Below are 25,292 nucleotides of genomic sequence, written 5' to 3'. Positions count from 1 at the left end.
CATCACTTTCATTTTGAAGCTATATTTTGCAGGAAAATTTCATAGTAAATTTCGTAGTCACTGTGATTTTTAAAACATGTTCAAAATTGACCACTAAAAAATAAAATCATCGTTCTAGTATACACACTTTTCATTTTTAGCACTATTTTTGTTGTCTTTTCGGGGTTTCTTGGCTAGAGTTCTCGTTTTGAGTTTATAGTTCCCGTTTCAAAGTTTACATTGTTCCTGCTTATCATTCAAAGACAAAGCACATTGATGTTCAGTATCACTTTGTGAGGGATATCATAGAAGACAAGAAGGTGTTGCTAGTAAAGGTGGACACTTTGAAGAATATTGCAGATGCATTGACAAAATCAGTGAGCTCTGAGAAGTTCTCCTGGTGTAGAGAGACAATGGGTGTTTGAGGGTTGGAAAAATGACTAAACTCTCCTGTGGCCCCTTGTGGAAAGAAAACAACAAGTGGGAGAATGTTGGGTTGTGTTATATTCTTTCCACGACTAACCTACATAGTGAACTAGGGGGTTAGAGGGGGGGTGGAGCCCCCCTTTCATTGCGCCGATTGTGTAGCAGGGGGCGGGTAGCCCCCCTCTACGGGGTCTGGGGCAGTGCCCCTGGAAAAAAAAAATTGGACCCTATATTAGGTTGGGTGAGCCTACCTATGGCTTTCAGTCCATGGTTTTGGACGCAATGGTTTTCGGTCCATGGTATTGGATGCTTCGGCATGTATAAATATGTATTGTACCATTGAAAGGAATATAATGAAAAATCAAGCTAGTAGTCCTGGTTTTGGGATCCAGGGGAATATCTCTGTGTATATGTGTTTTATGTGTTATGCTCTCACATTGTTTATTTTCTGTGTTTAAGAATTCGTATGCAGGTAATTTTTGTACGAGGTTAAAACCTACACCTAGGAATTAGATCAAATATTGAAGTGCCAGATCCATGAAGCTAATATGAATCTCACAGATATTCAACACCGCGAATGGTTTGTAGCCTCGCTCCTGCCCCACCTAACGGTTTCTTTATCACAAAAAAAGGTAGGAACTCAGGCAGATGCCCTATAAATTGTGATGAGATTGCATGAAATTCCTATTCAGGACACTTCTTTGGGGGTTCAACATATTCATGCGGAGTTGTAGAAACATTGCTTGGAGTTGCAGAGCTTGAAAAAGGAAAAAGTGGCTCAGCCGAAGGTACACGAAGAATTTTGGTGTCTCAAGTGTAAAAACTAGGAACATGATAAATACCACTACCCTGCCTTCGTGAATCACATCATAGGAGGGGAGCCTATGCCTCTAAGGCAGGAAGCTCTAGTAGGACCAAGTACGTGGTCCGTGCTATGGTACACTATTTTTCAAGTAGTCAGAAAACATGTAACAAACAATTGTCATTTGCTGCAAAAGTTTGTACATACACCACAAAAATTGTTCTGCGATTTCTGCAAATCTGTAGGCCACGATGAGCACCACTATCGGAGCTATGAACTAATTATGGAGAGGGAACCTAAATATCGAATGCAAGTGGAAACTATGCCTCTATATCAGGGCACCTATGTATTGAATGCAAGCAGAAACGCGGCCTCTGGATCAAGGCGTTGGGGGAATGCATAGAGGATATCAGGGGCGCAGATGAGGTTGACGAGGAGGAGGACCTGGTAGAGGTCGAGGGCAGGTCATTTGTTACAATTGATGGACACCAGGACACTACGTGTGGGAGTGTACAAATCATACATTCTCGTCATGTAAATACTGCACTCAGTTTGACCACACAATCAAAGAATGTCCTGTTTTGATGGCTAAGATGCGGGAGAAGAAGGTGCAACATTAGCATCCTACCTAGAACTTACAGATGATGAGGGCTGAGCCCCACAAAGAGGACTCAAATGTGAATATTCTACCACAAAGAAGGATGGCAACTGGTGATGATAAGGGAAAGCAGCCTGAAGGAGGTGGATGGATCCACAGGGTTCCAGAAAAGGAGGTTGGGTTTGATCAAGAGGCTGCGAAGGAAATGTTCATGGAAGAAAAGAAAATATTTGCTGAGAACTCTACCTCCAGAAGTAAAAAAAAAACTATTAGACACCAGTGTGCTTACAGAGGTTGAGCCCTCTGTGCTTATCACATTCTTGGAGACTTGTATGAAACTATTACGCAACAGCAAGGTTGTGAAAGAGCTACAAGAGTTAATAAACAAATGTGTTGGTATGGATATTTCTTCTGATGGACCATGTGTAGTCAGAAAGATTGGTAAGCATAAGGCAAGAATAGGGCAGGAAATGAGGCTTACCACGCAAATAGGAGACTATGAGATGGACCAGGTTATTCTGGATTTGGGATCTGACGTGAACGTATTGCCTAAGAAAACCTGGAAGAGGATGGGGAGACTTGCATTGGAGTGGTCTCCAATTCAATTGAGGATGGAAAACTAGCAGAAGATTATCCCTATGGGATGATTACAAGGGGTTACCGTAGATATAGAAGGTGCAAACGTGCTGGCTAATTTTGAAGTAATAGAGATTGCTGATGATAGCAATCCATACCCCATGCTCCTAGGAATTGATTGAGCTATCGATATGAATGTGGTCATGAATTTGGAGAAGCGAAAAATGTCTTTTGAAAGGAAATCACTCTACATCATAGTACCATTAGATCCTGCAAAAGGATCACACTATATTGAACTGGTCTGCGGCTATGAGGAGAGCGATGATGATTCGAATCAGATCTATAAAATAACAACATGAGACCAAGACTGGGTTAATATGACAGCTGATGGACAAATTGCATGGGACTGCGAAAGTTCTTGTACTTCGGATTCAGATGAAGAGTTGGAACATTGGAAAAACAGGTTGCATGAAGTATCCACATTGCGCTGCAACATTATGACCAAATCGTTGTGTTGTGTGTCATTGGAGGTAAGAAATTTTCCTTATTTTGTTGGTTTAACTGATGTGGATAAATTTTTGGATGCTTTTGAAAGATAAGTTCCAGAGAATTACTATTTTCAGGCATTGAAATGGGCACTGTGTGTTACACTGCTCAGTGGTGGGGTATGCACAAAGACAGCTTTGATGAGTGGCGTGATTACAGAAGAATGATGAGAACGCGGTTTGGTTGGCCTAAAGTATGGGTAAACAAGAAGTATGATGGGAGGAATGGTCTGCGCAATCACTTGTCTAAATGGGCTAAGGTATATGGAACAGAGCCACAGCCAGAAGGGTGCATTTATTCTATCACACTCTGGATGTAATCCCTATGAACTGGTACATGGAGACAGAGCTCTGCCACGGCACTGCGGAATGGGATGTCTTAATAGAAGGGTTCATGAGAACATTCAACTTTGAAGATGGGTTGGAAAGCGTTTATGAGGCTTTGCAGGAGGTTAAGGCAATGATCTTGAGAATAATGTAGGATCCTTTGGAATTGATTCAACCAAATTGGAGCAACTAGTTGCGCCATTCGCTAGAGTGTTATAATGTGACTACTGAAGGAGAGGATGATGATCCAAGGAATATTAACATCACAGAAACAAAATGCCACTGCAAGGTAAAGGGACCATAGATAGAGAATCCAGACATCACCACACCATTGAAAACTAGGCAAGTAAACATTGGCATAGAGGTGGAGCCGAAGTTTGTGAAGATTGGGGATTACTGGGATGATGCTATAGTAGATAAAGTTGTTGAGTTGCTCCGCAAATATCAGGATTTGTTCCCTACAAAATTTTCGGACCTAAAAGGCATCATAGGTGATTTGGTAATAATGAGAATAACTCTAAAACCAGATATGAAGCTTGTTAAGAAGAGGCCATATCGCCTTAATCCAAAATACAAGGAAAAGGTCTGCCTGGAGTTGGACAAGATGCTTGAAGTAGGTATTATTGAACCCATGGAGGAGTTTGATTGGGTGAGTCCAATGGTAGTTCAGGAAAGGAAGTAGAAGGACAAAATAAGGATTTGCATAGATCTCAGAAAGCTTAACGATGCCTATGTCCATGATCCCTTTCTGACATTGTTTACTGATGAAGTATTGGACAATGTGGGAGGACAGGAAGCATATTACTTCACTGATGGGTTCTTTGGGTACTGTTAGATTCAAATCGTGCTAGAGGATAATAGCATTACAACCTTTGGGATGGAATGGGGTTGTTTCCAGTATACAGTAATGTGCCGAAAATATTCTCTCGCTTAGTCATGCAGCGTACAGAGAGTTCATTCACAAATTCGTGGAGGTCTATTTTGATGACTAGACAGTGTTTGGGCTAGTCAAGTGCCATGTAGACAGTCTGTGCTTAATGTTGGATACATGCTGAAGGTATCAGATTGCACTGAACCTGAAGAAGTGCCTGTTTTTTGTCCCCTTTGGGATTTTGCTGGGTCATGTGGTATCCAGGAAAGTACTTATGGTGGACCCTGCCAAGATTGTGGTAGTAATCAATTTGGAAGCCCCAAGGAGTGTTAAATAGTTATGCACAATGCTGGGCCATACCAGGTATTATCGAAAATTCATTAAGGCTTATGCTCAGATTATTGTGCCCATGGAAAAGTTGCTAAGGAAGGATGCTACATTCTTTTGGAACGAAGAATGTCAGCACAGTCTAGATGTCTTAAAGGAGAAAATGGTTACCACGCTAATCTTGGTCTTCTTGGATTGGAAGAAAGAATTTCATGTACACGTTGATGCCTCGTGTATTGCATTGGGAGCAGTGCTAACATAGGCTAGCGAAGGAGAACTGGATCACCCTATAACATTTGTGAGTAGAATATTGTCAAAAGCTGAGAAGAATTACTCCACAACGGAGCACGAAGGATTGGCTATGGTGTATGCACTCCACAAGTTCAAGCACTATCTGTTAGGCTGGCATTTCAAGATGTGCACAGACCATTCTGCATTGAAGTATCTAGTCAATAAGCCTGTGTTGGGGGGGAATATGCAGGTGGGTGTTGTTGTTTCAAGAATATGATTTTGAATTAATTGTGAAGCCAGGAAGATTGAATGAAGGGTCTGACCATCTATCGTGCATTGAGAAGAGATAGGTGCCTACTAATTTGGAGAAAGGATTTCCCGACGTGCAGCTCTTCATGGTGTGCGTGACAGATTTCTCAATGATTTCCGGCCAAGTGTGTAAGATGGGGTCAGATGAGATACTTCAACGTTATGTGCTCTATTTTGAATGAAATAGTATCCTCATTGAAGCTCATGGAGGAGATTTTGGAGGACACTATGCAAGGAAAGCAACAACGCAGAAGGTTTTGCGCATTAGGTTGTGGTGGTTAACATTTCATAAAGGCTCTAAAGCATATTGTAAGGCATGTGATGCACATCAAAGGAAAGGCAGGCTATCATGGAGGGATGAGCTGCCTTTGAATCCGCAGGTGTCATTACAACCATTTGAGAAATGGGCCATTTATTTTATAGGGTTGATTCAGGCCCCAGGAAAGAAAACAGGTGCACACTACATCTTCATCGCGATTGAATATTTGACCAGATGGGCGGAGGCACAGCCTGTGAAGGACTGTACAGGGGCAACAAAGGCAAAGTTTTTGTTTGAATATGTGTTGACCAGGTTTGGTTTCTAGAAGGTATTGATGAGTGATCGCAATACACATTTCTTAATGAAACGATCAATGCACTGATAGAGGGGTTCTAAGTTTACCATCAGAAGAGTACGCCATATCATCCTTATGCCAATGGAATAGTTGAGGCTTTCAATAAGATATTTTAGAATGCACTGACGAAGATTTGCAATGTGCAATGGAATGATTGCCACGTACGCATACCAGTGGTGTTATGGCCATACAGAACTACTTGCAAAAAGCTAACAGGTTAGATGCCTTTCTGATTTGTTTATGGTGTAGAGGTTGTAATTCCGATAGAATATATCGTATCGAGTCTACACATAGCGACTTTCATACGAATGATGGACAACTGAGCCTTAGAAGAACGGCTCATGTAGCTAATGGAGCTCGAGGAAGATAGGTTTTTGGCTAGATTCCATCAATAGGTTCAGAAGAAGCATGAAAAATCCTGGCATGATCAGAACAGTAAACTACACACCTTCAAGGTAAATGATTTAGTTTTACTATATGACAATAAGTTTGCTAAGTTTCCAGGGAATTTTTAGATGCACTGGCTATGGCCATATGTCGTCAAAGAAATTATATATGGTGGAATAGTTCAGCTTGCAAAGTTGAATGGAGAACCATTCTTGGGAAGGGTAAATGGAAGCCAATTGAAGCCACACACAGGGGATCCATCCTAATGACTACATGGCGACAGGATAGTCTTAACGCTCCAGGCAGCTATAAGGGAGTATGATACTATAAACTACACTGCTTGGTGGGTGGAACTACATGATCGAGGGGTTGCATGACAGAGGGTGGTGTCTCAATGTCAGTAGATGTGCGAAGGGAGCTGCACTATGAGGGGAGATACTACAAAGCACATCCAGAAAATGACCATTACTGTAACTATTCATGATTTTACAGCCAAGAGATGGTTAAGAGGAGAGGGGGGGGACATTTAAGGTTGAATCTAAGAATGAAATCTTTGAATATCTGCCGCTAAATCAGCATTTATGGACGAATTTTTGGGGGAACGGTCGAATTTGAATTCAAATTTGCCTATAAATTACATGTGGCCATCCAGAAAAAAACACTTTGCATCCTTAGAATTTTTTCTTTGTGTTTTCCATCGTTTATGAATCCTCAGGGTTTTACAAATTTGGTTGCTAGCTTTGTATTTTATAGATTACCTGAGGATACCTAGTTGTTTATTCTAAACACGATGTCCGTACCAGGCGAAATCGCAAGCACTAGAGGAAATGTCGCCTCTAAGGGAGCTACTCCAGAGGTTGTGAGCATGGAGGCTCTCGCTGTTGTGCCTACGGCATTGAGGTCACCTCGAATGAAGCCTACACCAGTGAGAGAAGCCTGCAAGCCCAAGAAAGACAAGCAGAAGTGGATGATGTCGGTGTGCGAGTCACCGAGGAAGCACTCTTCTACCTAGGCCCAGAAGAAAGATAAACAGTCCATGAAGGATAAGGGGAAAGTGGTAGATTTGGAGGCCAAAGAGGGTGCTGAGTATATAGATGTCAAGGGCATGGAGCCTATCTCCAAGTTGTAGAATTATATCCCTCTACGTAAGGGAAAACTGAAGATAACCAAAGACTCAGACACAGAGAAATTCTTGATTCACATGCCCTTACTACCCGAGAGCATCACATTTGAAGGACCGTGCCTAGCACAGGTGCCCCATTTAAAGCTGGATGACTAGGATTTGTCAGACCACGAGAGGTTCCCCCACCTTGCGATAGAGAATTATATGAAGAGGGTATATTACAAGGAATATGGTGTCACCACGTTGGAGTCGGTCGAGTGGATTCGCGAAGTGAATCAGTTAGGGTTTTTGAACCTATTATGGGTGGCCCACTACCACCGCTCCAACATCAACCTCATTTGTATCAAGCAGTTGCTGACATTGGTGCATGAAAGGTGTTTATGGCTAAGCGTGCCGATCTCGATTACAGATATGCTAATCCATCGGATCACGCTTTTACTGCACTCAAGCTTGAATCCATCCAAGGAGTTTGGCGGAAAGACAAGTGATCGCAACCTTGCAGAGAAGATGAACGAAAAGTTCAATATGATCAAAAAGCCATGAGGGTACTCCATCACATCCATCACAAACCCTGCAGTGAAAGTTTCTACACAAATCTTAGTTGGAAAGGTCATGAGAAAATGTCGTAAGGATGAGGTTTTGGTGCCATAATTTCATTGGCTACATAGTGCGTGAAGGGCATGTAGTTCAATTGGTCGCATTGCCTCTGTAGTGAGTTCCTTTTGAATTGTCCTGAAACTCAGGATGAGAGAAAAACCTTCCACTACACATGGTTGTTCCTCTCCATCGTGCTAGTGCCTTGGGAACTACCGGAGGATAGTCAGTTTCCTCCCCTGGAGAAAGGATTACCGGAGGCTACCACTTTTCCTCCCTTTGGCCGACAAAGACGTCACGCGGGTCACAAAGACCAAAGTTTTTTTAGTGTTGATGGAGGTGATTTTTCGCATGGCCATCAACCAAAAGTCGAGGTTTTCCCCAATAGTGTTTGAGAAGCTATTAGAATACAGAGAGTTTAAGGCAAACTTCCACCATGTTATATCAGGGAATAGAAGGATCTATAGTAGAGATGGTCAGATCACTAGATCTCCAGGCAGTCACGTTACCATAAGGATCATTGAGCGTAGAGGCAGTCGATGAGAAAGTCATCATGAGTTCTCTAAAGAACATCGGTCTCAACCTCGCCGCACTCCCCAATGAGTAGCTTCACACGCTGTAGACAGATGTTATGACAGAGTTAAGAGCACAAGAGCAACGTGCCCTCGGCCTCATAAGTGAATATCGAGTGAACAACGAGTACATGTTCACTGAGAAGACAGTGGCCTTGAAAGAAAAAGAAACCATCCAGGCGCAGAGTGCTCAGTTGGCGGTCATGGTGGCAGAATCATGCAGGACAATGTTGGAGTTTCACATACCTGAGGAAGCACCATTGGAGGCCAAGATCAAAAAACTTGTTGTGGGCATGCACGATGCTAAGGCATAGATGGCCAGAGTTCAGTTCAAGATGAATATGAAAATCACTGAACTAGAGCTGAAGTCACAGCCTCAACCCCACCAGAGGTTAGGGAACAACACGAAGTCATTTTTAAGGATGGATTCGCTAGGGTGGATGCGGTGGTTGTGGAATGCACCGGGTTGTTTGAGCAGGATATGGAAGTAGTAATGACCTTGCAGGAAGATCCCACCCTGTAGGTATTAAATACATAGGTCAGCAAGCTCTAGCATCCATACAACGAAGTAAGGGAAACATTGTGCACCATTGCTACAACACAACACCTCGCCAAGCTACAGGAGGCTAAGGAGCTCCTTACATAGGTCGAAGAGGCACACAATAAAGAGGAAATCCTTAAGGCCAAGTTGGGACCGTGGTTGGATGAATCCAACATAGCCTCAACCAACATAAAGGAAAAGTTGGCGAACTTGCAGAGTACGTAGTAGAAGATTAAGCAGGATAGCGCAGGACCGACCACATAGCAACTGGTAGAACAAGTCAAGAAGGAAGCCACGTAGAGCACGGATGAAGTAGTGGTTTCTCAAGTGGAAATGGGGGATCTTTGAAAAAATATCTCTGCATTGGCCAAGTGACTCAAGGGCGAGTCACGATCTTTGTGTTGGGAGCCTGTTGGGATGGGGTCCCCTGGGTCAATTTTGGGGCAAAAGCCCAAGTTTTGGGGAAAAAGCCCAAGTTTTGATGTATAAAGATATAAAGTCTCCGCAAATTATGGTCGCAGAACACATAGTTAATTAAAGAGTCAAAAATGGTTTAACCCTATTTTATGTAAGTCGAGTCAGCTTTTTAAGATCTACCCATGGTCCGCAGACCATGGGATTGTATAAATAGGTGTGTCTTAGAGATTCTAAAGCATGAAGAAGAATAGAAGTTGTCTATGGGTATGACAGAAGGAGTCTAAGTTAGTGCTGAAGGTAGAAGAAAGGCTATGTAGTTGAGTGCACAGAGGCCTAGAGTAGAGTCCACAACTGAGTGCACGAACCCCTATAGCTAAGTGCACAGGGAAGTCTTGAGTCTGTAAGCTTAACTAAATATCAATAAAAGAAGATTATTCCAGAAATTCCAGTGTTTTATCTCTTTACTTCTATTACAAATGAATGCGATTTATGTTGTGAAAAATGATGCTTTTGTGAAATAATGATGTATTGATGCGTGACTTTACTAGATCTATATTGTTATCTAAACGCAATTGATGTAAAGTGCTTACATGAAGATTATATCATTGTATGTTAAAAATATTGAACACTTAATTAGGCCTGAGTAAATACTAGGTTAAGAGTAATCTATAATGTGTGTAAGTAGCTAATTCACTTTTTTAGGGTCTGTGAAAGCCAGTTGTAGACCTTCGTTGAGGTCTAGAGGCTAATTAAAGGAAGTTACATTGATAAGCCATAAGGGCTTATCGATCTGCACAAAGACGGATCTAGGGCATAAAACAACATCACGCTGATGTCTGGGTGTAGAAACATGGTTCTAGCATCCCCCCATACCGCTTCGGGTGATACTTCAGTTTGTATTCCGCAAATTGATGCCGAAAGGGCCCATAGTGTAGGGATTTGTTTGGCGCAACTAACTCTGAACCTGGGTCAGGACCCACTAAGCCAACAACAAATATGAGGAGGTTGTTTTAAGTTGTTTTGGACCAGTTCTAATGAAACTGCATGATCTTGTATAAGCTCTTCATGTTCCACATTTTTAGCTACATTTTCAAATTGAATGTTGCTAACTATGATTGCGGATTGAAAAAAGGCTCTATATTACAAACAACATTCTCAACAATTTCAGGAGAAGATTTCCAACTGTTGTCAACTTTCTTATTTTCTTCCTTGGAAACCTTATAGTTTTCTCTTATTTTTGAAAATGAGGAGAAACAAAAGGGTAAGGAGTCCTAATCAGGAATTTCATTGCCTTCTTCGTGCTCAATATCAAAACTGAAAGATCGCTGATTTCTAATTTTGGGAAAATTCTCTCAGAAATTGAAATGAAGTGAAACATAAGGGAAAATACCTTTCACTTACTTTGAAAACTTCTACATTTTCTTCATTGTTGTCCTGATTGATATGCATAGGCTGAGTACTATATTTGAGTTTTTGTAACTGAACTTCCTCCTCCCAAAAACATGTCGTTGATTGCTTTGAAAAGTCAGCCTCGATTTCGACAACATAGTCATCATCATACTGATCATACTTGGGTAACTCATCAATATAAGGAATGTCATCAAGCATGCACATTAGATCAACAGATTTCTTCTCCACAAATTGATCTACAAATCCATTTTCATGACTATCCATAAATGAATACAAAAAACAATCATTTTCTGATCTATAGTAACTGGGTTTAGCAGCAAAATGGTTAGGATCAACAACCTCTTCTTCTTCTGCAATAAGTGGGACATGGTGTTTTTGAACAACAAGTTCATATCTCATGGTGATCCTTTACATCATTTATTCCATTGTGCTTACCAAAATGTCGAGCTTCATTTCTGAAGATGTTAGGTGCTCCTTCTCTATATTCTCCCAGTCTACTTCCTTCAACTTTGACCTTTTGACCAGCAGATTATCTTCCATAGCTATTTCACTGTCCTGCATTTTTTTGAGTGTGGTAGGGTCCCTTTCTCTCAATTGAAATTCCATTTCTGGATCAAAGGAATCCGGGTAGTGTAAGAGAGCTAAACCGGGAGGCGGTTTGATATTAGCAGGGATTGAATGGTATACTTGATTGAACCTATTTGAAAAGTATTCCACTGTTTCTCCTGGATGTCTTTTCAAATGATTATATTCTTGTAAAATGAGAAAAGGATTCTCTTGATCACCCATTTATCAAAGAAGACTTTCACAAACTTGTAGAAATCGAAAATGCTTGTAGCTGGCAAGTTCTTGAACCATTTCTTGGCTTCACCTTGCAAATATAGAGAAAAAATCTTGATACTAACATCATCTTCTTCAACCTCCAAAAGGTCAAGAAAGTTTTCAAAACTATGAATGTTTTTTTCAGCAGTGATGTTACCATATTCCCCATCAAACCTGGGAAGATACTTGTAATAATATCGAGGGAAGTAATGGAGTATAGGAGGTAAGATGGGAGGCTTGTACCTATCTGGAATTTTACAAGGTATGGGAGTATGTACAGAAGCTATGGGACTATTCTTGATCTCTTGAGGCTCATCAAGTTGAATATGATCAAAATAATTTTCATAAGAGGGGACTTGATCAAAATCAAAAGTGTAAGGAGAATTTGTATTCACAATATTCAAAGGAAAGGAATAAAATGCAGGTCTAGGATATTTTCTCAAGTACAATATAAATTTGTGTTGATGCCTTGAAAATCGTTGCATCAACATCGGGGGATGACCACCTGGTCCAGACCTTAATACAGATCCTTTTCTGTTTGGGATGGTGGCTCCGACTGGATATAATGGGACCAGTTTCCCAGTAATGAATAAAAAGGGGATGGATGAGTGACTGGTTTTCTAATAAGTGATAATGAACAGATGACTTAATCTAAAGGCGAAAATACAAATGACTATTCTATCCCAGGAAGCTTCTAATCTTAAGTGCAGCGTTTGATGATCTATGTTCATCAATAGGCATATAGATGACTCTATTCAATAAACATAGACATTCATTCATATAATAATTGCTTTGTTCAAATAGTTGAACAAAGTAATTAATAAAACATTGTTACACTTATCTTTTTATATTACTGATACATGTATGATTAGAAGAAAAGCACATTGTAAACATCCAATAGTGGAAAGTATAAAGAATGATGTTAAAACACATGCATATATTCAATAATAGCAAGAATGATCAAATAACAATTCACATAAAAAGAATGAATTCAGATATAGATAGTAATACCATATGAGCTGCAAATCATTCCCAACATTAATCGCAATTCGAATTCCTTCTTCCGACTCAGAAATACTTTTAAATAAAGGCAGTAATGCACATCCACATAAAAGCTTCGTTATCAAAATTGGAATAATTGGCCAGTCTTTATAAAAAAATATACCTGAAGTACAGTAATGCAACTTTAGGTTTAAGTCATATACAAAAACTTATGACCCCTTCTAAATACATGAAAGTGTCTATAAATACTTAATTAAACTAACTAACTACAAAATTAAAATGCTACTAAATTGGTACAACTTGATCTTGAATATCTCCCCCATAGCAATCTAGTAGTCGGCAGCATGATTCATCACTCTGGCTATTTTCCTTTCGACCTGAGTTGGCATATCGCTAGCATCGGTTCCACTTCTTGAGGGCGGCTGAGACGAGAATTGAGTTGAGCAGCATAGGTGGCATCGTGTATATCGGGAATGATACACTCGATTGCATCTGTTAGGCACTTGAGGGCGGCTCTCTGGCTGTATGGTTTTACTAGGAACAACCAATAGGTGTCCCAAGTTAAACTTTTAATACCTGTGATCAATCTCCCATTCTTTTCCAGCTCTTGATAACATGATTGCTCCAATGTTTTGGCTGATAGTAATTTACCTGGTGTACACTAAGAGATCATATTAGATAAATAGAGAGTATTGTTAATTAATTCAATCAAATTACTTGTGGATAATTTGCATCTAGAAACTGCTCTCTCTGCCTTCATTAACTGGGACTGCCACTCCATAAATAGGATTTCTTTATGGGATTCTAAGATTTTAGGCAAATTTGCTGCCTGTCCCTCATTAGTGTCCTGCCAATTAAGAAAATTTGTTAAGGTCTCATCGGCCTGCTCTAAGTCTTGTCTAGCATCGACTGATTTATCGATTATTGATGTTGTTATGTCACACAGGGGTTCAACTTGAGCAATTTTATGACATAATAATCTTATTTGTGTTACCAGTGCCTTATTAATCTATAGTGCTTCTGCTCTGAAATCGGCAGGCTGCGGAAGACTCTTGAACTTCTCTATTTGACCCGATAATTGAGAAATTTTCTCATCTTTTGTCTTTACCATATGTTCATTTATTGCTTTCAATTTTGCTAATGCCTCCGATAGTTCTTTCTGCTTTTGAATCGCACTCGAATATACCCTCTATTTCTCTTCATGCAACTGCTTGTTCAATTGATTATTTATCTGTTGCTGCGTGGACAATTGCTGTTCTAATTGTTCTGCTTTCTGTTGTGCCTCCAATAGCTGTGCTTGTAACGAAGCGATTGCCTGGTCTTTTTCTTTTAACAAATTACTCACTTCCAATGCCTTTTCCATGGTGGCCGCCGAATAGGCTCCAGCATATTGGGACAATTTTGTTAGGTCATCAGAAGGATCAAACTCCTCCTTCCAAACTACGTTGGCTGTCACTATTTGTTCAGGGAACAGGGAAGGTTGATCAATCCTTCTCCTTTTCCTCTGTCGCTTTACTACGGCCCTGTGCTTTGGGCTGTAAAAGACATCCAATGGAGGTATATCCTCCACTTGCAAAATGATTTGATCTGAAGGATCTTTGGGAATTATTTCTAAGTCTGTTGTATGGGTTAGGCCGTTGGTTCCTTCGCTTGGAACCTCTTTTGATGTTGTATCTTGTGTATCGGCTACTTTGGATGTATCGGCTTCTCTTGAGCTTTCTAGATTACGTATGATTGAATCGAATTGCTGCCATTCCTAGCGCAACCTTGGGTCAATCTGGGTATCGAAATTCACATCCTTGCTACTCTGCTCTTGCTACCTTTTCTATTCCTCTTCACATATTCTCTCTTGTTCTTTCCTCTGTGCTTCCTCTTTTTCTTTCCTCTGCGCTTCCTCTTCAAAAATTTCTGATGTAGCAGGAGGTTCATTGGTAAGTCGCTATTCAAGCTCGCTTGACTGTGTCATCGGGGCAGTGGCTAACAAATCTAGAGGCAAAGTTTGCAACCTCTGCTCTCTAAGTTTGTTAAATTCGACTAACCCGTCATCGTGATATCTCATTTTAGCTAGCGCTTGAACCTGAAATAATGACTCGGCCCAGGAGAATAGGTCATCGAACTCATCATTTTTATATTCAAATTTAGTGAGTTTTGCCTGTTCTAGTGCATTATAGATGACTTTGTTTCGATCAAATCGTCTGTTAGGAAGAGTGGCAAGATTCAGTGTATTTATCTTTTCTGCTTCTTTCTCTGCATGCTTGTAGTCATGCAGAGTGTAAACACCACACCTTAGAGGAAAAGGAGGCCAGACTTGCTTCTTTTTATTCCTCAGAGTCTGTGTAACTCCTTTGGATGTAAGCTGATATGCTATCTCTTGAGCCAATATTTTGTCGGGTATATACAAGGGGAGGACATGAGGCCTGGCATGACTGCCAAAAACTCTTACATATGTAAATTTTTCTTCTCCAAACCAAGTTCCTACGGCTGTCAAGTCAATCTGTGCTTGTGAGGAAATCTTAGGAGCAGGTTTGTCAAAAATTGCATAGTAAATGGGTAACATAAATCCATTGCAAACTTGATATAGGTGGTGCTTATAATAGGTTTTCCACAACTTCTGGTGATAGATATGAATGGGAAAGGGGTCCTGTGGAGTTCATCTCCACCCCAGCATAGGAAATTCAGAGTTAAAACAAAGAGTATCTAAGATGTAGGCACTAAAGTAAATTGGAGGAATGAACCTTTCAGTAACGCGGGATTTGTTTCTGAACTCAAGAATAGCTGTTGCTAACTTATCAGATAATATATTCCCCCAATCCATTATTTCTCTATTGCATGCTACTTCCATTAAAGGTACCATCTCTATGGAAAAGTTTGAGGAATCATGCAACCCCAAAATTCTACACATCATTGCTCCAGCATAACAATAAGGAGAACACAAGGAATCAACAGAGTACTTACCCGAGGACTCATGCTTGTGTTTCGCTGGGTTTTGTCTCCATTGTCATATAGGTGCTGATTCCATTTCATTTTCATCTTTGAACTTCTCTAGGAATTCTTTGTTATACTTCTTCTCTGGTTCGGGAAAATGGTACATTTGTCTCAAATCATCGGGTTGAAATGAACCGAATACTCTCCCGTCGATAGTGAAAAATGTTCTGTTTGTAATTGGAATTTCCTCAACCGCCCATCTTACCACATCTATGTATGGAATAATTTGCTCTCGAGTCACTATCCATTATAGGTAAGAATCGGCCAAATCCTTTAGGATTGCCTCGGACTTCCGGATTGAGTCTGTTGTAGCTTGTACTGATGTTTCCTGAGGCTCTTTGGCATCAACCAGATTATAGATGCTCTGCCAAGTAGTATTACCGAGACCAAGACATGTGGTGTTTGAGATTAATCCTTTTTTACTTGGTCCTGGATCGGCAATGTGTTGTCCTGTTACTACGGAAGCTGAAGTTGTTCCAAATTTCTTAGACTTCTTCCCCATTTGGCCTAAATTTGCTGCTTCGGAGGAGCTCTGCACAGGAGATAAAAATGAACGTAATGCGGAGAATAGGTGGTGCAAACCAAATATAAAAGAGTTATATCAATCAATGAATAATGGAGGATTAACATAAGGTGGTCACAGATACAATCTCTGAAGAGATTTTGGCATTACTGCTCCATTAATTGGTTGTTTAAACTTGTTAATCATTTAAATGCTCATCATATTGTTTATTGGCCGAATAATTCCTTTAAGCGTGGCTTTGATGTTTTGGCGGTTGGGCGCAAGTGAATCACTATCGGGAAGGGAAAGGCTTTTAATAATAATTCAACATAATATACCTAAGCCTTATCAATCCTTTTTGAAAGTCGCGCTTAGCTTTATCACAATCGGGGATCGGAGGAATGCTTAAGTTGTTATATTGGTGTCATTACGGGATCCCCGATCGCTGATAGCGATATCGCCAATTCGTATCGGGAGCTTTTTAGAAGAGGGCTTTTATTTGCATGCATGTTACATTCCCCGATCGCCGATAGCGATATCGCATCAGAGCAAAGAGAGTGGCCTTTTATTACAATTGCTTACCTTCCCGATATCTGATAATTATTCGCGCTTGTCGCATCGGGGAAAACCAATGTGTATTTTGTTATGCATCCTTTGTTATTGCGATATGCGATCTTGCGATCGCTTTATCGCAATAATAAAGAATTATTCATATTTTATTATAAGACCGATTATATATTGTCTCAAAAGGTTTATAATGCTTTGTTTCTTTTCGGAACTTTTGAGGAATGATAAGTTGATACCAATTTAATCTAAAAGGGACCCATTTCATATTATAATTTTGAAAGTAAAATTTTATGAAATGGGGGGTTGTTGTACAACACAACAATTCGAAAACCATCTTGACATTCTCAAGAAAAGAGAAGAAATAATTTACAATAAATCATATAATGTCTTGGATGAAATCCTAAGTTGAATACCCGATCTTTCCATATTGTCTTTTCATGTTTTTGTTGGTAGGGTTCATCCTCTAGTGGAGTCTTCAAATTAGGTTGAAAGTTGACTGGAGTTTCCAGGTGAATGGTTCATCCTTCATATGTGTCTGACTACTAACCACCATCAGCAAATCAAATATAAACTTTGATAATATTTCCGGAGGAATATGAAATTGTCCACTTCCCCAGTATGGTTTCCAAAATGTTAGCACTCCTCAGCGTCCCACGGCTAAGAAAGGAAGCCAAGGAGGTAACCTCAAACCAATCTTTAGACTTGGCAGCTAGCACTACCAAATCAGAGCGGGCTCTCTCAAAGGTCTCACAACCAATAAAATGACTGGAGAGAGAATTCACATGTTAGGCTAGATATTAAGCTCAGGGGTGTTTGATTTTATGGTTTGTTGGATGAAGCTCATAGATCTACGAACTAGGCTAAGGTTTCTAGTTATCAATTGCAGAGATATAATGGGGCAAGGTAGGCATGTCCATTGATAGAAATAGGTTTTCAGGGTAGTGCAGAGATGAAAAGGAAAAAGGTCGGAATCAACATGTAACCATGAATTCATTCATCAAGAAGAAAGTACACTTGCATGAAGATATCATCAAAACAAAGCATATAACTTATGAATTATGTTTAAAACTCATGAGATGATCACAAGAAAGCATAGATATGGTAGGAAAAAAAATATTAGAGAAAAGAATTGTCACAGAAGCATACCACAAGAATCCCCAGATAATAACTGCAACTTCCTGTTATACTATTGCAAAATGTACAGTAGCTCCAAGCTATGATTCACAAACATCCAATGCACAATACTTCAAAATATGAAGTATTTATACTATTATTTACAAAAATAAATATCTTGAAACAGAATTCAAGATTTGTTACAACAATTTATAAAAATAGTTTCAAACTGCTAATAATATTGGTCGGTTGAGTTTCTGGTGTTGTTTTGGGCATTCTGGCGGCAACTAAGACCCCAAATAGACATTACTGTTAGTCCTACTGGCTAATGAACTACGCTGATGTCCCTGTTTTTCTGCATTCTGTTTGAGTGGAGGTAGAATGGATGATTTGGTTCTCTGTGAAAGGAGGCCGTGATCATTTGGTGCTTTGTAAATGGAGGAAATTACATGAAAAATAATGAGAAACCGTGATCGAGAGCACAAAAAATGAACCGATTTGACCATCAAGGAGGATTATGAACCGTTGATCTTGGTTAGCTGATCCAAGATGATTAAATTTGGGTCATTGATCCGAGTCGTTGTATTATCATAATTACAATAGAGGAGGGGAATTTTACCATGATTTTTCCTGTTTTGCCGACACGATGGACCTAAAACTTCAAAAACTGCAATATATAAAATATCGCGTCCGTTGGCTTTATCGCATTACAATCAGAGAGGAGGTGGCAGAGGAGGGACGTAAGACTTGTGAGATCCCCATTTTTGATATCTCATTCAGCGGGAAAGGACTTATCACAATCGGCGAGGCTACGAAACTTGCAATATTGCAATCGGCGTGGGGGACTTTATCACAATTGGCAGGGAGTGTTAACCATAGACCCAAACCCAAAATGTATTAAAACTTAGCACATAGTATTTCGAATCCAGTGGGGTTCCACGCATATCACAATTGCAATGGTAATTGCAATGGTCGGGGGAATGTGCCTTAGTTATTGTGGGTTGTGATTATTATTGCCCAATCGCAATTAGAAAGAAGGCAGGGGAGTCAATTTTTGTATACGTGGAACTGTGGGGCCGAGATCTCTTGCAGCAGAGCAAAAATTAGAAGTGTAAAGGCTTTCAAGCCATGTAACAACGTATTAACAAAAGGAATAGAGGTATGGCTGAGGCATGAGAGTTAACAACAATAATGCAAGGCTAGAGTTAAACTGGATATGGTTAGAGTTTAAATGGTTTTTGGTTTAAAGTTTAAATGTGTTATAATAAATGAAATAATATGGGATATGGTTAGAGTTTAAATGGTTTTTGGTTTAAAGTTTAAATGTGTTATAATAAATGAAATAATATGGGATATGGCTAGAGTTAAATTGAAAAGAATGGGAAAATAGAAAATGGCTAGAGTTTGGAAATATGAAGGGAGAATGAAATTAAGGTTGGAAAAGGGAAAAAATGTAGTCATGGGTCCATGAGACAAGTCAAATTTAATCTAAAAGTATTATAATTTGACAAAAAATTATGTCAACAATATGAAAGACTACATTTAATTGCATATACGTTTCAACACTAACACAATCTCAATTAGAAATTCAATCTGTTAATCAAAAAATTATTATTTTATAAAGGTGAGAGTTTTTTGGAATGATATCCATCCATTTGTTAATGATGGATGCATTTGATTAGTCTTGAATGTCTTCCTATCAAATGTGAGAGGCTAATAAAAATATAGAATTCCACAATGTAAATTTGACATGAAGATGTACATATATGCAATACTCTTTGTTAACTCCTAGGTTGCTGCAAAAGTCCCTTAGCACAAGTTGTGAGACCCCAAGGGAAACTTAGGCAAGCTACCCACTATCATCTCAGTAGCTTTGCCTTTCTAACTTTAGACTATGTGAATGATAGCCTAGGGGTTATCCCCTATGGTTACTAATCTCAATGTCCATAGTATAGAATGGGAACAATAAAGAGCTTAGGAAACATAAATGGTTTTTAGAGATTCTATAATTTTAGGTAGATTAGTGCCTACATTTTTTTGGGATATGGGGTCATGCATGTAACATCAGAGGGTTGTTCTTATGAGTATTAGGGTCTCTAGGTAGCCAAAGTGATTCACACAAAAATAGCCCCAATTTATTCACTAATATCACAAAATTTATGGGGGATAAGGTCTATCTAAGATCCACTTCTCAAGGTAACATTAAGAGTGGCCCCTGCCTAAACACTGTTTGAAGCTGATTTAGAAGCTACTAAGTTCCTTGTTAAAGAGAAAGGTGAAAAGGTATGAGTCTGAAGGCAAACCAAGCTTGATAAGTCAATAATTAGTGCTGCAATATATGAGCTTTGAAAGTCTAAAGATCAACTCTTAAAAATCAAAGAAAGGTATAGATTGAAACCTGGCATTCTACAAAAATACGGGAAGATCAGATTTACCCAGGACTTCATTGCCCACCAAGAATTCTTGACTGTCTGTGGTCATCTCCAGGTTGAGACCTATGGTTGTGCACATAATAGTGTGTACACATTTGGTCTAATATTCCATGCCAAAAATTCTCATACATCAAGGCATTTAGAGGAATTTTGGATGGTTGAGCCTAAAATTTCCTTTGCAGATTTATAGGTTGGACCTATTTTGAAATACCCTGTATGCATTTTTTCTTTGTGTTATCACCAAAAAATGCTCACCCAGCCATTTCTAACTAGGCAGATCGAAATACACCATGTAGGATTAATTTTACCATAGTAAAATTACTTTCACTATGGGAAATAATTTAGTAAACCATTTTTAATAAATTATTTCTGATTAAAATTTAAAAACCCCATGAGAATAATTGAATAAATCATTATTTATTTAATTTTCTCTATGAATAATTATGAAATAATTATTTGATAATTATTCCGTGTCACATTTAACTAAATCACCTAGGAATAATTAAACAATCATTATTTATTTATTATTCCTTAATTCTATTATTGGAATAATTGTTAAATCCATATTAAATTAATAATTATTTCAATTTCACACCATTCTTAATCCTCGCAAAATAATTAATTAGTAAATTTATTTGTTAATTATTTCTAAATAAAGACATTTGACCATTTTAAATATCTTTTCCCCTCTCCAAAAAATATAATAAAGGATTCCTAATGGTTAGATCTTGATTCGATCAATATTATTTTACTATTCTCCATTTTCGAGATCAACCCAATAATTTGTTATAAATAAGAGGGTTTTCCATTCATTCTTCACCATGATCATTATCATTGTCACCAGTATCGTCTTCTTGCATTTGAGCTCCCACTTAAGTTCTACACACTGTTTTGGGTTTTTCACATATTGAGAGAGAGAAACGATCATTGAAGCATCAAGGACATCAAAGGACCCGTCCCACAAAGGAGGATTAACATACACTTTTGTAGATCTCCTTCAACAAGTGTTAAGAAGAACAAATCATTATGCACGAATCACCCTTATTATTTATGTGATAATTATGGTCATTATTCTCATCACTATCCCCATCTTGAATTAGAGGTCGCTCGTAGTGGTTCCACCTCTCCTCTAACAGTGGGTTCTGGTCCCACTCCTATGCCAGAGCAAGAGGTCTTTCAAACACCCATCATGATCCCTCCCCTTGATGTTGAGATGACAAATAATACCACTCCTATTCTCTACCTGTTGTCATCCATGGGATCGATATGTTGGGACTCTCTAAACGTCTCCTATTGTGATTTTGTTGAACCTTCTTCAACGAACACTTCAGTCTCAACATTAGTAGACTTCACATCTACTAGTCACCTGTCTCCCAACCTGGATGATGAATATGTGAACTGTGTCTCTCATGAAGATCTCTCAAGTATCTCCTCTTCATCATGTGGTCTCTCTTCCTCTAGTCTCTCCATTTTCCATTCTAATGAAGACATCATGGAATCCATGACCACACCTGATTATCCTTGGGATGATTATTATATCCACCATCGTGCATACTTCCTTTTGCAGAAAACCCACGACCAATATGCTATGGAGTCTAAAGAATTCTTCCATGGTGAAGTTGATTGGTTTAAAAATCCCATTCCTACACCAGATGCTTTCAAAGAAGGAAATATGGCTAACATCTCCCCTACTATCAAAACCAACATTTCGAATAAACTAGGGATCAAAGAAAATATCATCTTGGGGGCACAATGCACCCCGGAAGAAATCTATGCTTACACTAAGTTATTTAAAGAATTCTGTGATTTTTTCTCTTGGTCTTTTCTGAAATGCCTGAAATTGATTCTACCATTTTTTAATATCACATTAACACTTGGCCTGATGCCATCACTATCCCGCCAAAATAAAAGGCCTATCCATCCTTCCAAATGTGAATATATCAAAGCTAAAATCGATACGCTCAAGCATGATGGTTTAATATATCCTATCGAATACACTAGATGGTTCAACATGCCATGACTTATTGTTTCCATGACTTGGCTAATGTTATCATTTCATATCTATATGATATCACCACTCGTTCCAAACTTCGGTCTCAACACCTTCATGATTTGTGTACCATCTTCCTTTGATGTCACATGTAAAACATCTGACTCAACCCCCTTAACTGTGTCTTTTGTGCTCTTTCCAACCGAATTTTGGGCTTCATTGTGTCCAAAGACGCATAGGTTTATCCCTACCTATGACATCACTGCACATGGGTTCCTTAGACTCCTTCAATCTAACACTCCATTCTTTTGGGATGACTAAGTTTAATAGTCTTTCGATGCCCTCAAACATGGTCTAAATTCCGCTCCCTTGATTAGTCCACCTAACTTTGAGAGTGATTCATTTTGTATATCTTTTTGGTCGCCGATTCAATCGTTGTGGTCCTAATCCAAGAATATGGTGCTAGGAATGAGAATTTCATCTATTATGTCAGTAAGAACCTTCATGGTCCCATTGTGTCCTATTCACATGAAGAAAAACTGGCACTGGTTGTTGTGTTCTTTCTTCAAAAGCTTCATCATCATATCCTTACACGTACCACCAAAGTTGTGACTAATTCCAACCCCATGGACTTCCTGCTGAGTCGATGGATCATTAATGGGAGGTATGCTTGTTGGATCATTATCCTTCAAGAATTCGATCTTGAATTTGTTACACACAAGAGTAAGAAAGTTTTAGCCCTTGTTGAATTCATTTATGCATTTCCCACTGGTGCACTTGATATGCTGGTAAATGATGACCTTCAATATGAACACTTGTTTGCCATTACCTCAGATGATCCTTGGTATGGAAACATCCTTACCTATTTGTGAACCCATAAATTGGCCCACCATATCAATCATGATGATCGACAACATATTCAACATCAAGCCCCTCGCTATCACCTCATTGGAAACGATCTTTATCATCAAGATGTCGACATTGTCCTCTTTCATTGTCTCACCCATGCCGAAGATGATAAAGTGCTTAATGCCTTCCATGGTGGCGCTTGTGGTGGTCACCTCTATAGAATGACCACTTCCTAGAAAATCATGTGCGTCAGATACTTTTTTCCTTCTCTCTTTAATGATTGCATTAAGGCAGTCAAACATTATCCCAATTGTCAATTATATGCCCCTAAGGCACAAGATCCACCTTCTCCCCTCCATCATGTCATCATATATGGTCCTTTCTGTAAATGGGATATTGACTTTATGGAGTGTTGACCTCCATCTTCTAATCACCATAAGTATATTATTGTGGTCATCGACTATTTCACCAAATGGGCTGAAGCCATGCTAATGTTCAATAACACCGCATCTACTGTAGCTCTCTTTTTCTTTAACCATGTTATCACTTGATTTGGGTTTCTGAAACAATTGGTCTTTGAAAATGGCTGACACTTTGAAGATGAGCTCTAGTGTGAGCTATCATGTCTTTTGGGCTTCGAACACCAATATTCATCATCTTACTACCCCCAAGGCAATGGCCAAGTTGAAGCTGAAAAAAAAATCCTTAAAACTATGCTTCAGTGGACAGTGAACAAACACAATACCAACTGACATGTTATTCTCTTCCTTGATTTTTGGGCCTATAGAACTTCTTTCGAAACCACCATTCGATTCATTCCTTTCCACCTCATTTTCGAAGAGGAGGGATTCTTACCAATTGAGTGTAAAATCCTCTCCCTCCACCTTGTTTTCAAACTCCTCCCAGACACCTAACCTCTAGAACAATGACTTATCATGCTAGAGCATTCCAATGAAGACAACTATGTTGCATTGAAAGCCATTGAAGCGGCCAAAAAGTGCACCAAATCTCAGTATGATCGAAAATTCCACCCTTGTACCTTCCATGAAGGCGACCTTGTTCTCATCTATGACCAGGCTCTTGATGGCCTGGGGCATGGGAAGTTTGAATCATTACAGTTAGGTCCTTACATCATCCATAAGTGTTTGGGAAAAGGGGCATACATTTTAGAGGGTCCAGAAGGAGAAATCCTTCCTAACCCTCACAATGCACTCTACCTAAACAAATTTTACGCATAGAATTTCCCACTGGAATGCATATATCTTTTTCTTTTCCTTACATTTAGGTAGCTTTCAACACCCATCACCTCACTCATTGTTTTCTTGTGTCTTTCATATGGATCCATCATCCATACCTCATATCGATTATGTCGATGGCATGAGTTGCTTCTCCAGGAATCTAGCCTTAGCAACTTGGGACATTTTTACACCCTTGCATTCAATAGTTCACTCCAATGGGCTCTGCATTGGATCTACCACCAATAACCAAGATATGATATTATGATAGGTTTTTTATTTGATTCCCTTGATCATCGCATCCTTCACCTTCATGTTTGTCTTGATTCCTTGCTACTTGTCACACAATTGAATGATTCTTATCATGTGCGTAATATTGCACTATTTAGAAAATATCTACAAGTTAATATTTTCGCATATGAGTTCAAATCCATTACATTCAGTCATGTTCCTAGAGCCCAAATTCATTATGTAGATACCATTGCAAATAACATTCTAGATTTGAATTTATCACATGCATATAAAGGAAGACATCCATAGCATAAACAAATGGCGAACCAAAAAAGTTATAAAAGATGCATAACCAAACTATGTATCATAATATCCAACATATAGTTTTTGGAGTCCATTACGCTAAATACATCTGACATGCTCATCACATGTTACAACAAAACAAAAATGGGGACCCACATGTCCCTATGCCCAATCCTTATCATCTTGAGGTTCCCGAGCCAATGGCTCCATCCCACCATCCCGTAAGTCTCGAACTTCCTGACTGGCCATAAATATGCACCTCATTATAGCTCTCCATTCTGAGGGAATACTAGCGCACTCATATGTATACCGATTTTATAACTCATTCCATCTGTGCTCTATCACCATGGGTAGTAGCACGTCGAACCTACGATGGAGATCCTCCAGTAGATCATCACCACCTAATCTCTGTTTTGATGTCGAACCACCCTGATCTGCAGCCCCAGGCACTACAGCTTGTCCTGTATATCCCATCGACTCTAGGAACAACTTTCACTTATCATCTAAACCCCATGCTCGTCTTGGTGGAAGTGGTAAGTCAAGATCTCCCTAATAGTTCATTCCAATATACAGATAATCATCTATGTATAATGGCATATGGTCCCAATGTGA

The 25,292-nt window shown here is 39.3% G+C and overlaps 1 pseudogene; it reads left to right on the top strand.

Moving 5' to 3' along the window:
- Window positions 1-1,908: 1,908 nt before the first annotated feature.
- The window catches only part of LOC149142315 (asparagine--tRNA ligase, cytoplasmic 1-like), a 36,847-nt pseudogene continuing 13,463 nt past the window's right edge, over window positions 1,909-25,292 (top strand).

The sequence above is a fragment of the Pinus tabuliformis genome, chromosome X (assembly GCF_031772625.1).
Source record: "Pinus tabuliformis cultivar Carrire ecotype Pingquan chromosome X, CPIR1, whole genome shotgun sequence".
NCBI lineage: Eukaryota > Viridiplantae > Streptophyta > Pinopsida > Pinales > Pinaceae > Pinus > Pinus tabuliformis.
The sequence above is the reverse complement of the archived record's forward strand: the minus strand, read 5'-3'. Positions and strand labels throughout refer to the sequence as shown.